Raw genomic sequence first — 14,145 nt, 5'->3', positions numbered from 1 at the left:
TGTGTGTTAGTTCGACTAAGCAGTTACCAAGACTGTCCTGGACAGTTAGAGCATCACTATTTTGTGCTAGTCTTACTAACCCATTTCAAAAGAGCCCATCATCAATTCAATTTGAAACATCTGTGATGTACTCCAATCCTGAGAGCCACCATTATAATTTCACTCTTGAATCTTTTGTTTTTCCCCTCTGAATCTGACTGTCACAGAACAATGTTTCATTGTCTGTTAGTGTGTGCATGAAGGAAAGCAACAGCTGGGGCTAAACAAACAGCTGTATCTCTTCGCCCTTGGTTCTCCTCCTCTCTTGTTCTCGTTCTCCCAGCTTCCCTTGAGAGAACTCGCGCCTACGTTTTCAAACCGCGCCATGCACGTGTCACACAAACACAGATGAAAAACTAAAACCCAACAGCATGATAGGCTCGGACAGGATGCAAAAAAACTCAAAACATTGATTTGAACTCCCTAAATATAGACAAGACACATTGTTCTCTGCTTTGTGTGCTGGTTCAAGGCCCGTCCACTCCCACATAGGACAAAGGCTCGATTACAGCTTTTGAATCTCTCAGCAGGACAGATAATGGGTAACCCTGGGTCCGCCCTGCACCCCCTCAGTGTGTGGGACTTGTTTGGGCAGATGCCTGAGGCTCTGAGCGACGTGTCCAGGCAGAAGCTAACTAAAGGCCCCAGAGGAACAACCAGAAAACGCCTGACTGCAAAAGACAGCGGACATGAAAAGCCATTATGAGGTGAAGAAGATAAGAAAGGAGAGAAAGACGGACGCACTTCCCATCTTCGCATTGCTTCAGTAATAATTATGTCCAAATTCATACTAGTACTCCTAATCAGTAGTCCCAGTTTTAACTACTTTAGGCGAGATTCTGACGTGCACATCTGATGGACATTTTACTCTCTCATGAGGCCACAGGAGAGTATTTGTGAATGGATGAAGTGACACAACTGACGCTTGTGTTACTCTGCTAAAAAAAACTGGTTTTGATCATCATGTCTATTGGACTGAAATCATGCATTTTATATAATATTAAACTTCTGATATACGTTTTTTCTATTTTTAAGTTTTATTTTTGTAACCTACAGAGAAAGTTCCCAGAATGTCCCCTGTAGCTTATGTTTAGATTTTATTTTATTACCTATAGAGAACATTCTGGGAACGTTCCCTGAAGGTTAATTTTAGGTTTAATTTTATAACCTAGACGGAACCTAAACGAACCTAAACGTTCCCAGAACGTTCCCTGCGTGTTATTTTTTAGTTGTCGTAACCATGTAAACTAATTCAAACTTTGCAAATGTTTCTGATTGTTCTAATTATGGCTGGGCGATAAATCGTTTTTATTTATTTAACTCGAATTTGACGTTAAGGGCGATTTGTTTTTAATGAAAATCGTTTTTCTCTTTAACTTCCACCACCGGGTCTCCCCTTAATAAGCCTGATTCACACCGGATGCCGAAGCGACACAGAACGGAGTTATGTTAACCTATGGTGTCGTTCCGCGGCCGGCCCGCGCCGTGAAGCACCAGTTTCCGTGTCTGGTCTATTTTTTGCGCGAGCGATCCGCGTCAATTCCGGGGGGATGGGTGTGTGAGCAGAAGCGCTTGTCGACCGCCGCGGAGAATACGCGTCTGGTGTGAACAGGCAGGTGCCGGACCGCGCATTATTTTCCGTTCTGCGCCGCTTCGGCGTCCGGTGTGAACCAGGCTTAATTAAGGCTTCCGTAGTTCAGAGTGGGCTCGCCCTCCCCCCGCATTCCTTACAGCCGCACACAGACAACATGACAGTTAACAGCGCAGAGCCGTTCAAAAGAAAGGCACTGTTTCATCCGTTGTTTGGAATTGGTTTGCTTTTTTAGTGTCAGACAGTGCCTGACATCTCGTTTACAAGCATTTTTTGAGGCTTGTTTCCTGTTACACTTATGCACAAAGGGGAAATTTAGATTAAACTGCATAAGCGAAAATCAGAACAAAATAAAGAGTACATTTGTTTTGAGCAATTTCTTTGTCGGCTGTAGTTTGTTTTTAAATAGAAAAAAAAATCGGGTTTGATGTGAAAAAATCAGAGATTTTTTTTTTTTAAGCCATATCGCCCAGCCCTAGTTCTAATGCTGAAATTTCTATTTTTTTTATAATAAACAAACATGTCTGAAATAAGCTTTTAATAAAGCGTAGACAAAGTTGTCAAATCGCAATATAATGATAATATAATTCCAATTTTAAAACTGAAATAAAGCCAAAGTTAAGCATAGACTGAAAAGCACATCATAAACACTGTGTTTGTGTTTCTTTAATGCACGTTTTTTAAGCATGCGCTTTCTCCTGTGTTCCATATAAATCTGCCCAATTGCATTATTAAAAATGAACAGTCATTTCATTTAACTGACTAACACTCGTTTATTGATCTCTTTATTGAATAATTACTAGAGCCTGGCCAACATGCTTTTTTTGGGGAAAACCTCAGCCGTTTTCGCTCACTTGAGACATAACTGACTGCGTTTACCTGAATGATTGTCGAGGTGGGTATTTTGTCATAATTGTATGTGTATGTGTCTGTTCAGAGGATTCAGAAGAGGATTCAGTTTGGTGTTTGCGTGCCGTCTGAAACGCATGTGCACGCTTCATGTGCGCCTAAAGAACTAGTGAGTTATGAAGGTCCTCAGCATCGAAATAATGGTGGTCAGACTTTTACTGCTCACTCAGGGCAGGTCCTGTGGTCGGACGGCTGTGTCAATCAACAATCGTGGGAGAAGCCTTGGCGTGTGTGACATCACACAGAAAAGAAGCTGAGAATGGCCTGATTTTGAAAAATTTCATATCGGCAGCATATTCGCCAGTAGTAATAAAACAGCAGCAGGCTCATATCGACCGATAATATCGGCAAAACTATATATATCGGTCGGGCTCTAATAATTACTTAAATTAATATATATTAATATAAGCCTCAAATGTCTACTATAAATCAGATTGTTTTCTTCTTTAAATTGTAAAAACAAATATATATGAAAGGTACTTTAATGTCATACTAAAATTAAAATTAAACATAAAATAACATTTAGAAAGAAAAATAATGCATCTTAAGAATGCAAAATAACATAAGTGCACTTTGAACAATTAATTGCTGCTTTGAACGATTATGTTATTGTGGCATCCATAATTATAATCACGATTAGAAATTTGATTAATTGTGCAGCCCTTATTAGACTACATATTAACAGATAAAAACAGAAAAAGACAGAAGAGTTACCATGCTTTGCATGAACTTTTGCCATGGTGTCTGAACTGGTACATCGTAGCCGTTTGCGAAAACACGGTGGTGGTGAAGTTGGTGGAAACGTGGGTGGAAATATGCTGCAATATTATAATAAGAATAAGATCCCTTTTTGACGTCAAGGGGTGAGCGAAATCTGACCGATTGCAGAGAAAGTCCTACCAAAAAAATATTGGAAAAATTACTAGGTTCGTTCTTTTTCACGTTTTCTAGGTCGGCCGATGCACTGGGGATGCATTTATAGCACTTAAACTTAAAAAAAAAAAATCTGTTTTCATGATTTGTCACCTTTAATGCTTGCATGTGAACACAAACAGTAGGTGACAAGAGAGATGCAGTTTTATAAATGTGGCATACAGTGACAACTGCCATTTTATGATATACTAACTAAAAGTACATATTTTAAAGCACGTAACAAATATGCGAATTGGGACGCAATCAATATCTTAATACAAAACATTTGTAGTGAAGTGAGGTCTGTAGAGAGGATGTGAATGTTATGAGAAACACAGAGGAAATTTAGTCTCACTGAGTTCTGAGACCTTACACTAGGCGTTACCCACAGTCCTATGTTGCAAACCTGTGCGTGTGTGTGTGTTTTTTGGCAGTAAACTGTGGTGGCCTAATGAACTGCACATTTCTTTGATGGCAACATGTGAAGAACCTAACACAGAGAAAAATAATCTCTCTCTCACACACAGAGAGACAGAGCTGTTGAGTGTATTAAGTGCAGTGGACTGAACACAGGTGAACAGATTGGAAGATAATCTGCCTTAGAAAGAGAAAGAGAGAGAGATTTATACATGTATACAAGCTAAATCACATAAACACTACATATCAGAACACTACTAGAAAAACAGATTTGAGGAAAGCAATGAAATAGCACAAGGGAAGAATGGAGACGAAAGACAGAGAAAAAGAGAGAAGCACAAGGACAGTCCAAGTTCATCATCTCCATATGGCGGACAGAAGAGGCTCATGGGAGAGAGCTGTGACTTACTAACAAACTACTGTCTGACACTCTGCATAACTAACGGTGTATCATTCAGATATATAGCCTACAAATATGTTTGGAAAGAATCATCAGAATTATGACAGCCATGCATCTTTGGAGGCTTTTAAAGTGTCAAATTGACTTATTTTATAGTTGCCCGACTGCTGTCTGCTACGAAGTCAGGCACATCTGTGAAGGGTTCTGGGACTTTGTGTGCTCTTTTTGTGCCTTCAGCTAAAATCTCAAATAAATGTCATATAACAAAACAGAATATACCATTGACCAAAATGCACAGTTTTCCAACTCACAGTCACTAATGATTTTAGACACAGAAGAAGAATCTATTCCCAGGAGAATTAAATAATTGAAGTGTTTATTTAAATGTTCTGGATTTCACAAGTATCCTAAACTATGATGCAAAAAAAAATCAAAGTTTATCAATCTATTTAATTAGATTGAGATGTTAAATCGGCAGCCATAAAAAAAAATAAAAATAAATCTTTATTTTCATGACTATGGAAATTGTAGAGTCACACTGAAGGCATCAAGGGTTTGACCAAGAAGGAGAGTGATGGGGTGCTGTACCAGATGACCTGGCCTCCACAGTCACCGGACCTGAACCCAATCGAGATGGTTTAGGGGTGAGCTGGTCCGCAGACAGAAGGCAAAATGGCGAACAAGTGCTAAGCATCTCTCGGGGAACTCCTTCAAGACTGTTGAAGACCATTTCAGGTGACTACCTCTTGAAGCTCATCAAGAGAATGCCAAGAGTGTGCAAAGCAGTGATCAAAGCAAAAGGTGACTACTTTGAAGAACCTAGAATATGACATATTTTCAGTTGTTTCACACTGTTATGTATATAATTCCATATATAATTCTCATAGTTTTGATACCTTCAGTGTGAATCTACAATTTTCATAGTCATGAAAATAAAGAAAACTCTTTGAATGAGAAGGTGTGTCCATTCTGTCCAAACTTTTGGTCTGTACTATATATATATATATATATGTCTGTTTTTATCTGTTAATATGTAGTCTAATAAGGGCTGCACAATTAATCAAATTTCTAATCGTGATTACAATTATGGATGCCACAATAACGTAATCGTTCAAAGCAGCAATTAATTGTTCAAAGTGCACTTATGTTATTTTGCATTCTTAAGATGCATTATTTTTCTTTCTAAATGTTATATTATGTTTAATTTTAATTTTAGTATGACATTAAAGTACCTTTCATATGTATTTTTTTTTATTATTTTATTATGGCTGCCGATTTAACATCTCAATCTAATTAAATAGTAATGGAAAAGATAACCTTGTAAAGCAATTAACACAAAAAAAAACCATGAAAATAGAAACAAATTATATTTTAAAAGATTTTTTGTAATATCTGTTTCATGCTTTTTGCGTGTAGCATAAAAATGGCTTTAAATTATCTTTTGGATAATTTCTCAGCCATGTGTGATTAATATGCAGTTAATTAGAATGACCACGTTGTATAACTAATAGGGCTGTACTAGAATAATCGAATATTCGAATATTCGTTCGGTGGGGTGGCATTCGATTTTCAGTTTTGAGATTCGAATATTCTTTTTTTTTTTTTCAACACGTGACTTCCGTCGCAGATTCATTCTGACTCATGCTTGAACCGCCCGTTGGCAAACATAGTGATTTATTTAATCTCATACTGAATAGGTACAAAATGCCCAAGACCTCAGCTGTTTGGGAGTAGGCTTGTTGCAATAGTCGGTGTTACCGGTGATACACGGTGTTTAACCCACCTACCGGTCATAGCACTTGACCACCGGCACCGTCCCCATCGTGTTGAAGTTTTAACCTATAGCAATAAAGCACTTAATTCAGTTAGTGACTACGTGCCTTCTTAATTTACCGTGAGAGGAACGAGCGCCGCAGTAAAGCAGCAGGTGTCCGATTTCATTTATCATTTGAGGAGAGTGAGGCGAGCTAAAGGATGGCGGAAGATCTGGTTTCAAAGCGAAATGCAAAAGCACCTATTTGGAAATATTTTGGATTCAAACCAAATGCCAACAGGGATGTGTTTGATTTTCGTTCGTTGCATATTCGATGGTTGTGCGGTGTTTTTTTTTTTTTTTTTTTTTGCTGAAAAAGCCAAGGCAGGCACTTTATTTAACGAATAGTGAATTTTATATAATTTATATAATATAGTAATATTTTATATAATTTCTTGTTTGATACTTCCACTATGTGTGCAGTGGTTCGTTTTGTTAATAAATGCACTTTAACCTGTTAACTGTCACTCACGTTATTGAAGATAGACTTGAATGTGCATGATACAAACCTATATTTTTATAATTCTTGACTGAAAACATTTTGTAACATGATTTTGATGTACCATTTACATGGTAATGCAATGTCTGATTTTAAAATGGGTTTTAAAGGATGAATTTTGAGATTTTATGTTTTCAAGTGATATATAACTTCTGATGATTTCTAAAATGTGATAGAGAAAAAGGCAAGGAGGAAGTCTTTTTTTTAAACAAAGGTCAAAGCTCCTTTTGTAATGTAGATTTCTGAGGGTGCACTCTTGTCATAAATCCATCTATTACTTTTCCTACATAATTTTTAACAAAAAATATTGGTAAAATATATATTTGGGAGTCTTAGACCTTTCCAACGATATATAGTTTGTCAAGATTAGATTAGATTTGATTGTAATATAGTACAGTCAACGTAGGCGTCCCGTATACGGGACGGGGTGACATTTAACAGGTTAAAGGCGTTTCATAAGTGCTTTTGTTTAGTTTTTGCATGGTGTGTTAAGTTATTATTCATTTTGCAATATGTAATTCAAGCGAGTGTCTTATTGTTTTGTGTATTTTTATTAAGAAAAAAATTAATTAACCCATGGTTAATTCAAACAAATGCTACTGAATTGCCGCTAATTAAAGTGAAAGTAAATTGAGACGTGTGCACGTCTGCACGACCGCATTTTCGGCCACCCGAAATCCCCGACACGCAACCCCGGTGACACGGGGATTACCGGTTTTTTCACACGCCGATTAACCGGTGGAAAAAATCTGTCACCGCAACATCCCTATTTGGGAGCACTTTAAATTAAGTGAGGATGACAGGAGAAAGGCAGTGTGTCAAATATGCGATTTGAAACTTGCCTACCACAACAGCACCACAAGTTTGAAAAATCACCTGAGTTCTGTAAGTAGCACGCGGCAAAAAAAAAAAAAAAAACTGCTTTTATGCGCTTAATTTGCTATGATAAATAGGCTAATTGCAACATGCTTTCAATAAAAGCATCGCGCATTTTAAAGATTTAAATTAACAAAAAGTCAGAATAAGACAAAATAAATCCCTTATATAGAATAAAACTAATTGTAATAGATATTACATTTTGTGTCATTTTAAAAACAATTCATTTATTCTTATTCAACTGTTTATAAGCATGCTTCCGTGTTCTTTATTTATTACAGTTCGTTGAAATCACTGTGTGTTACTAATTTAATTACTGTTTTGGGATTCATTTGTTTTAAAGAAATGTTGGTTATTAATACCTTATTAAAGTTCTTGCTCTCAACAGACTTTGTGTTTTGTATCACTTGTGCACTGTCCGTTTTCGGAGCATAAACCTGCCCGTGTAATGCGTACCGGAAACTGTTCTAATTAAAAGATTATTAAATGTTTATTAATATTTAAAGAATGTGTGCCACCTGATCATATTGCACCAAATGCAACACTGCACTCCACTGGGTCTGCCGCAACACATTTACGATGCCGAAGAGTGAAACGTGAAGTCGTGAAAGATGATACAAATGCAAACCGACACTATTATTATATATTTAGCCCCACCCACTGAAGCTTCGAATATTCGATATTGATTGCTACCTAAGCTTCGAAGCTCAAAAAATGGCATTCGAAACAGCCCTAATAACTAATTAGAATTAAAATTATAATCACACACAAATCTATATTTTTTCAAAGGATATTGAAAAAATATAAATAAATAAAAAAACACCAGCAAAATAATTTTCAACATTGATAATAATATGGTTTCTTGAGCAGCAAATAAGCATATTAGAATGGTTTCTGAAGGATCATGTGACAGGAGTAATGAAGCTGAAAATTTCATCACAGGAAAACATGAAATTTTACAATATATTAATAAAATTCTGAAAACCCCTTCATTTGATGTAATGAACCTCATAAATACCAGATCCAGGTACCAGTTCCTCCTCTGACTGTGTATGGTTCAGGACAATGTGTGTAGGTATGTCACTTGGGACTATCCATATCATTATACACAAGAGGAGACCTACTTCTGCTAAAAAAGTGCAAGACAAACGGCACCAGTGTTGCATGTTTGTAAAAGACTATGGACTAACATTTCCCCAACGCAGAAGTCCAATACAAGAGATGTTTGTTTTCATGTAGGACAGATGACAGTGGGCCAAAGATGACATGTCTCTGTGTGTGTGTGAGTAAGAACAAGAAAGAGCAAACCCTGCAACCCTTCTGTTACAGGCACTCCCATCCTTCTGAAGTACACGCCAAAACACACACCCCACACAGCTGTGAGCGAGCGAGTGCGCGCGTGTGTGTGTGAGTGTGTGGTGAGAGAGGGGAAGCTAGCTCTCGCCCGCTTGCTCAACTGTAACATGGTTTGTGCTCAAGTTGAGTCATGTGATCTCTTCCTAAATATCTTGTTTGAGAAGTGAGAGAAACTTGCATTTTGATGTTGATGGTTGTTGTGACTGGGAGCCAATGAGAGACAATCTCTGCAGTCAACTATCACCAGTTTGGATAGCCTTGATCTATATTAGAGAAATTCAGCACAGCCTTCATGTAAATAGCCGTTCAGTGCTCTCTTTTCATACATCTCTTTCACCTGGTGCTTCAGATGTAGGTCAACAAAACCACATTCTGTACAGTCACATATTTTTGTACGCAGAGATGGTTGATATCCACTGATATCTTTTTGTCCAGATCTTTTTTAATTTCTGAATTATTTATTTATATTTCTAGTATTTTTAGGGAAGACAAATTTGTATATTTTTATACACACATATACAGCTGATATTCATCTTTTTGTCCAGATCTATTACAGGTCTGTACATGGTCACAAAAAGTCTGTATCCTGAAGAAAAACCAGTTGAGAAGAACCACTGATCAAAACCATCCCGAGTGAGGATGATATGAATGAGCCAAGATCCCACATATAACCAAACTAGGGCTGAACGATATGGACAAAATTTCATATCTCGATATCGATACGATATAACTACGTGTTCTTTTGCTAAGCACGACCTGCACATCAACACGTCACTCTGGTTTACATTGTCTTTTCTGAATCCAAAATACTTCCAAAAATAATGGAAGATTTATGTTTTGGCACCAAGTCAGATTCTGCACTGCCACTGGCCGCATTATTTCGCCTCTCATTTCTTTCTTTTACTGTCTATGTTCCAACGTCCCTAGTGTGCGCGCGCTGGCTTTAGCGCTGCAGTCAAGGGCACTCGTAAAACTGATGTTTGTTGTGACTGTCAGAGTTGTATGCAGGGCGAGCGCGGAGAGGGGAAATCTATATCGTCTATATCGTTGCTTTTTTCGATATTAATATCTTGAAAGTTCATATCTAGATATAGATACGATAACAATATATCGTTCAGCCCTAAACCAAACATGGATCAACGCTCTTCCTCTGTCTCTCACATGCATGCAACGGACCATACAAGGTGACCAAAAACTAGATAAAAGGTAAGAGATAAATTGCACTAACACATGCCATTTTAAGTGCTCTCTTGAACGAACAAACAAATGAAAGGTACAGCCAACTAATGTTAGTGGTGCCTGAGGTCAATGTCAGGAGGCCGTGTGAATGTGCCGTTGAGTGACGCCGTCATCAGTCCATGTGTCATCATTTAAACTCAGTGTGTGGTAGAGCAAATCATGATTTAATGAAATCAATCATCTACAATGAAGACCATTCGCTCTTGCCCAGTTCCATATTTCTAATCGTGATTAAAATTATGGGTGCCACAATTACATAATCGGTCAAATCGGCAATTAATCGTTCAAAGTCCGCTTATGTTATTCTGCGTGCTTAAGATGCATTTTTTTCTTTCTACGTGCTATCTTATGGGTTTTCCCTTTATTTTTATTTTATTTTTAGAATAACATTATAATACCTTTCATTTTTTTTACTTTTTTTATAATTTAAAGAAGAAACCAGCCAACATATAGTTGACATTTGAGGCTAAATACTATAGAAAAGCACTAAAAGTTTTCAGTTGGAGTGTTTTCATCAAACAATGGTATAAACATCATTCAATGTAAACTGTAATAATTGTAATTAATAAAATCGCAATTACAATTTCAAGAGAATAATCGACAATCATGGTTTTTATCATAATCGTGCAGCCCTACCTAGGGATGGGTACCGAAACCCGGTATTAAAATGGCCCCGGGACTAAATTATGAAAGACAGTAGTATCAGTAAGATCTGACGGTATTGGTTCTGCTTTCGGTACTGGAGGAGAAAAAAATTAATGTACTATATATTTTTACCTAATAATGTTATCGTGCACATTTTATCTCACCAAACATTTCTAATGTGCGATCATATTAAGACGTTTGTCTGTAAGATCTGCGAGATCTCCCATGCGCGCCGCGGAGGCTGTCTGTCAGTCACACACACACACATACACCACAACGAGCGCGGCACACACACAGACATAACAGTATGAAAACTCCCACATAATAATAAAGAGTGACGATGGCGAAGAGATTTGCCTAATAATGTTATCGTGCACATTTTATCTTACCAAACATTTCTAATTTGCGATCATATTAAGACGTTTGTCTGTGAAATCTGCGAGATCTCCCATGCGCACCGCGGAGGCTGTCTGTAAGGCCGGAGACACACTGGATGCGTGGCGCAAGCGTCTCAGCCGCGTGGCGTGTCGGTTTTTAATTCGGCTTCCAGGTTAGAGCTTGCAGACTGCCTGCGTGAGACGTGCGTCTCGGAAAACGTGTGCATGCTAGAAATAGAATCGGCGCCTATTTTTCACGCGACATGCAAGCGTGTTAGAAGCGTTTCCAGGAAATATATAATAGGATGTCATTTTGTACACAAATACATATTAATTCATGACATTTTGATGTTTGAAAGTCTATAGGTTGACATAAATTTAGATATAAATGTAATTAAAAAAATTTATAAATAATTATCGATTTTCAAATATTGCACCTGTCAAACATAGTCTATTTCGCCGTCAATACTGTTGACGGTGTCCTTTATCAGTAGGCGTAGGTGTATGCGTGTAAAAAAAAGTTGATATTGTTGTCATGAAGACAAGAGCCTGGTCTGTCGGCGCCCTCCCTCTATGTCACATACAGCAGCAGCGTTGATTCAGTGTTCACTAGAGTTGATGCAGACAACGCTGTTTGTCATAAGTGCAACAAAATTGTTGCATGTAAGGGCGGAAGCACAAGCAATCTGTCAAAGCATCTTTCAAAAGTGCATTATGTGCAGACAGAGAAATGCAAAGTTTTTGACTGCCTTACACAACACAAAGTAACACAACACAAAGTACCGATAAGAATACCGATAAAGTACCGGACCATTAAGCAGTATCGGTAAGAGTAGTAATACCATTAAAACCTTAATGATACCCATCCCTAGCCCTACCTCATATGTAATTTACTTTTTAACAGCGCCTTTTGAATTAATAAATGTAAATGCCTATGGACAAAGTGAGAAAAATGTAATTATTATAATTTTTTTTCATAATATTTGTGCTGTGAGATTAATCCTTACTACAATACCTTTAGCTAGGCAAGATGCTAACATCTGAAACAGAAAAGTATTGTATAAATGTGTTATTTTATACAATATTTCTGCTTTTTTATTTTATGCTTAGTGCCGTTAGCTTAACATGCACATTTAAACAAAAAAATATAGAAAAATATAAAAAAATATATAATTGATATAGTCTTTGTGCTTTGAATTCTATGCTTATTACAGCACCATTAGCTTAGCAACATGCTGAAATTTAAAGAAAGTATCAACAGAAAAGCATCACTTTACACAACATCCGTGTTGCACATTTTATGTTCATTAGAATATGCATGCCAAAATTTCTTAGATTCAAATAAGTAGTAGTAGAAAACTTCTGTCAGAGAAGGTAAATGATGTGTGGACAGTTTATACTTTTACGTGATTTGTTGTGTCAAACTTAGTGTGACGGGGCTTAAAGCTGTAACAGGTGACAGACAGCTGGTTAAAATTCCATGACAATCATGAGACAAAGGAGCTCTGAGATCAGCGTGAAGGTGTTTTGTGAGGTCATATGGGCCTCTGGTAACTAGGGTGGCAGACAGACAAGACATTTCTGATTGTCCTCATCACATCTCACTTCCTCTGTGGGCCAATAGCATGACTGGCACTCACGTTACCCTGGAAACTACTTGCAGCACGTCAGTCGAGAACAAGAGTGAAAGCCTGCGAGTTTCAGAGGTTTCTGTTACAAAAAAATAAAAAAGTCAGCTGTTATACAACAGGCAGTCGTGACTCGTGACTGCTACCCAAAAAACAAGTCCATGGCTATATTAGCACTGAATACTGCACACTGTGCAACAGATCAGACCAGTAATCTAATGCTGCGTCCCAAGCATCAATATGACAAGATGATTGACAATATGACCTATACATCAATAAACATTTTTGTTTATTTAAAGGGGGGGGTGAAATGCTCGTTTTCACTCAATATCCTGTAAATCTTGAGTACCTATAGAGTAGTATTGCATCCTTCATAACTCCAAAAAGTCTTTAGTTTTATTATATTCATAAGAGAAAGATAGTCTGTACCGATTTTTCCCGGAAAAACACGACCGGCTGGAGGCGTGACTTGTGAGCGGAGCTAAAGAATCACGAGCGTGAGTAAGCTTTTGCGTTGAGAGCGTTTGGAAGCTGTGACATTACCTTGAGGAAAAAAACCATCATCCAAAACAAACCATGGCTAACAGTCAGATTCAGCCGTTTATTTATGATCCAGAATCAGATCCAGAGGCTGAAACTGAACGAGAGCAGCAGCAGCAACGACTCGCTCCGAGCGGGGCTCGAACCCAGGTCTCCAGGACATTTCACGATGCTCTCGCTCTGATCAGTGAATGTCTCTGCTCTGCTATACGGGAGCGCGCACTCTTCCGGACCCATATAAGGAAATTCCGCTCCATTTAACGTCACACAGAGCCATACTCGAAAAAAACTTTCCGAAACTTGTGACAAACCGGAAGGAGTATTTTTGGAACAGAAATACTCCTTCAAACGTACAACTTAATTTTTGAAACTTTGTCCATGTTTAGCATGGGAATACAACTCTTTAACAGTGTAAAAAACTCAGTATGCATGAAATAGCATTTCATCCCCCTTTAAGTCAATGTAAAGATGCGTTTACGCACGTCTGGCGGTCTCGCAGCACGGTAGATGCGAATTCGCCTCATTGGTGCATCTAGTTACAGGAGATTCTGAGTTATGAAATGACCATTGCAAGCTGACAGCGACCGGTAATACCCCCACCTTGCGCAGCTGTACCTGAGTGTCCCTGGGACATCAGTGCGGTCGGAGCACGTCTTCTCAACAGCTGGACATATAGTGATTAAAAAACGTTCTGCTCTGGACCCCAAAAATGTTGATCGACTTGTTTCCTGTCCAATAAATTTGTAATGGCCCTAGCCTTTAATTATGCCTGCCTAATGCCACCTAGCCTAAGTGTCGGTTACGTTCAATAATAAAAAAAAAAAAAAACACACACACATGCCCTGTTCTCAAGTCCATTTAAAGTTTCATTTTTTTGAACAGTTGTTTGAAATGGATTGAATCA

The 14,145-nt window shown here is 37.9% G+C and overlaps 1 long non-coding RNA gene across 1 annotated transcript in view; it reads right to left on the bottom strand.

The window, feature by feature from the left end:
- LOC113121106 (uncharacterized) overlaps positions 1 to 14,145 on the bottom strand; it is a 38,293-nt gene that overhangs the window by 16,860 nt on the left and 7,288 nt on the right. The window lies entirely within an intron of this gene.

This window comes from Carassius auratus, chromosome 20 (genome assembly GCF_003368295.1).
Source record: "Carassius auratus strain Wakin chromosome 20, ASM336829v1, whole genome shotgun sequence".
Classification (NCBI taxonomy): Eukaryota; Metazoa; Chordata; class Actinopteri; order Cypriniformes; family Cyprinidae; genus Carassius; species Carassius auratus.
This window is presented reverse-complemented; position numbering and strand designations above follow the sequence as displayed.